Source organism: Suricata suricatta, chromosome 10 (genome assembly GCF_006229205.1).
Source record: "Suricata suricatta isolate VVHF042 chromosome 10, meerkat_22Aug2017_6uvM2_HiC, whole genome shotgun sequence".
Classification (NCBI taxonomy): Eukaryota; Metazoa; Chordata; class Mammalia; order Carnivora; family Herpestidae; genus Suricata; species Suricata suricatta.
The window spans coordinates 73,862,654-73,866,109 of record NC_043709.1 but is presented as its reverse complement, the minus strand read 5'-3'; the positions used below and the strand labels follow the sequence as shown (position 1 = coordinate 73,866,109).

Here is a 3,456-nt window from a genome sequence, read left to right as displayed (position 1 = left end):
TTCTAGAGCTTCTAATAATGTTTGAATGTTCACCAAGTCAGGTCTACTATGCAAAGTTCATATCACTTGTCAAGAAAGATTGGAATATTGGAACACGAGACATATGTATCTGGCTGCGTATCTCAAAGATGTTGATTCTGCAACTACCCTGAGCCCTCTTGGCTTCCAGAAGTATCTCACTCTTATCTAGTAAGAGCTAGCGTTTCCACTGTGTTAGAAGATGCTGCAGAAGCCTCTTTTCCACAAGGCAGCAGATGTCCCTCCACCCATAGGAACTGCTCTGACATCCTTTTCCGGCTGTCAAACTGATAACAAACAAACCCTTGCATCATCTGGCTAGTGATGTGCTAAGTCTGGTAAGAAGGAAAGAGAATATACACCTAAAGAATTAAAAGAATTAGCTTGCATTCACCAAAAAAGTAATTAGGGAGCATTCCTGGTATTTGATTTTGAAGGTTCCTTATCAAAGGGGGCCAGAATGTAAGGCTGGATACACACCAATTCATTGATTTGGGGACACTTGCTCAGGATATGGGACACAACATAGCAGCAATGACCCAATAAATGGGATAAACTCACTGCTGAAGTAGCTTTTAAAAGTATGAAAAAAAAAACCCTTAACATCCATGGGAATGATGGGTTTCTAAATAATGGAAGCCAGGAGGCAGTGAGGACCATAATAGTCAGTAAACTTAATATGTATCCCCTGTATTTGAGGTCTGAATAGACCGATATCTTGCTCCAGATCTTTTTTAAAAATGTCGTGCTTGCTTCGGCAGCACATATACTAAAATGGGAACAATACAGAGAAGATTAGCATGGCCCCTGCACAAGGATGACATGCAAATTTGTGAAGCATTCCATATTTTTTTTCTATGTTATTTTTATTTTATTTTTTTAACATATGCAATTATTTTCCATCATTTACACTACAGTAGTTACAATTACACTCCAAACAGAAAAGCAAAGTAAAAAATCAAAACCCCAACTTATATTTCATGTAACTAGACTTATACAGAAATTAGAAGGTTATGTAACAACTAGTTAATCACCGAATTTCACAGCTATCTGAAGTGGTGATCGTTGTATAGCAGCTTATCTATGATACATTCAAGATACATGATACAATTTATTACTTGCCCATAAGCTACAACACAGCCTGCTTAATACCTTTCCTTAAATTCCACCTCTATACTACAGTATACTTGAGGTCCATGCAAAAAAGGAGCTACCTTTTATGTAGGAAATGGATGATTAAGTCTTTGGTGTTGTAAAAGCAACTTCATTTAAACATAACCACCCCCACCACCAAAAAAAGAAGAGGAAACAAAAAAAAGTAATGAAAATAATAAGGGAAAAACCCAAGACACACTTCCTAGGGGAAGAAAAAAAAAAAAAACCAGCGTGTAATTTCTGTCCTTGACGGAATGTATTAAATAAGCAAACACCACCAGCAGGCAAAACAAGTACTACAATGTAAAAATATTTAAAAAAAGGAAAACCCTCTCACATGCATAAATGAAAGATTGCACACAAAGAACTCACATCTTTTCAAGCTTCAATAGTAAATATTCTGCTAAAAAGAAAAAAATGTCAATGGTAAGAGAACGGCTGCTGGAATCTTGTAGATGAGCCAAAGGAGAGGTGACTTAGTTTGACAGGCTGCACAGCTAGAGGTTATTTTTGTTGGGTTATCTTATGTCTTTTCATATAGATTATGAATTAATTTTTTATGTTTTTTATTTATTTTTGAGAGACAGAGAGAGACAGCGTGAGCAGGGGAGGGTCAGAGAGAGAGAGAGAGACACAGAATCTGAAGACAGGGTCCAGGCTCTGAGCTCACTATCAGCACAGAGCCTGTCGTGGGGCCCAAACCCAGGAACTGTGAGATCATGACCTGAGCTGAAATTGGATGCTTAACCAACTGAGCTATCCAGGCCCACCTAGAATATGAATTTAAAAAATGAGTAGAGCATATGTTTTATTTAAGTGAAATTAGTTTTACATTGTACTTATTATGTGTATGTAATTTTATATTTTACACATCTCTATGAAGCTTAAAAGCAATACTTTATAAAATACTATATCAGCCACATACATGTAATAAGTGATGAACATAATTTTACCATGAATATAATATGCAGGTCTGAATTTCTGTGTTTAAGAACAAATGAATTTATAAACTTGATGATTTTGTATAAACCACTAAAATGAAATGGTAAAGAGGAAGTACCATTATAATGCCTACATTTGAATGTTACTGAATCATAGGTTTACTCCTAGTTCTCTGTCTATTGTTTGTAGCTGGATAAGAGCATGAAGCCCTTGAAGCTTTCATGTCATTTTCAAATACTGCACTGGGACCTCTCTAATAAGCTAATTTATTTTCACAATAAAGCACAAGGTAATTGTTTTCATTATAAAGTTTAAAAAATGCATCACATCTTTCAAGGTTGTGGTCCTCAGTACAAAAATTAGTACTAACTCTGAGAAGCATGTCAAATCAGCCAAAAGAAGTTAAAGGCAAATTAGAAAAAAGCAGATGAAACATTCAGCAAAATTCCTTTAATGAGACACACTCTTTGTGATGGCAGAATACCTAAGACAAGCAGTGAGGAAAAGCACCCATTTCCATGTCTATGTACTCGATGCACAATTTAATAAATGTGTTGAGTTTAGAGTGACTCACCTCTTGCTATATATGAGAAAGAAGCCCTCAAATACTTTGTTTTGTTGCTTATTGATGAAAACTCATGCCCATGACACAGTGGAAGATATTTTCTTTTGATTAATACTATGTCTTGAATTGTGTCCCTCACAAAATCCCCTTTATGTGGAAGCTCTACACCTGTCAATGTGGCTATATGTGGAGAAAGGGTCCTTGGGAGAGAAGGTTAAATGAGGTCACAAGAGTGGGACCCTGATCTGATAAGACTGTGGCCTTATAAGAAGAGGTAGAAAGGATTCTCTCTCTCTCTTTCTCATCCTTGCATGAGGATGCTCTGAAAAGGCAGCCATCTGCAAGACTAGAGAGCTCTCACCAGAACCCAATCATGCTGCACCCTGATCCAAGACTTCCATCCTCCACAGCTGTGAGAGGAAAAAAAATCTGTTAGGCCACCCAGTCTATGGTATTGTTTATGGCACCCCATTCTGAATAAGACAATTAACAATTGTTTTGAGATTTATGATGTAATGTGGAAGAGCTGGTCTATGGAGCATTGCCTGTATGAACATGGGTAGCAGTGAAGGTTTTAAGAGACTAAGAAATATTGTATCTGAAAGCCCATGCAATAACAGTTTTAGCTACAGAGAACTGATAGTAGCAAATAATATGCCTCTTTAGTTTGATTCAATGTTGAACCAAAAATGCAAATTGGGAGCAATGGAAGGATACAAATTATGACTTTAAAAATCACAGCCATTAAACATACATCGTTTCAAACTGGTGTGCCA

At 36.7% G+C, this 3,456-nt stretch overlaps 1 non-coding gene across 1 annotated transcript; it reads left to right on the top strand.

Annotated features, from left to right (window-relative positions):
- The first annotated feature begins 763 nt into the window (after nucleotides 1-763).
- LOC115305787 lies at nucleotides 764-870 on the top strand. The gene has a single exon (XR_003914986.1). It is a non-coding gene; the product is annotated as a U6 spliceosomal RNA (small nuclear RNA).
- Nucleotides 871-3,456: the final 2,586 nt, after the last annotated feature.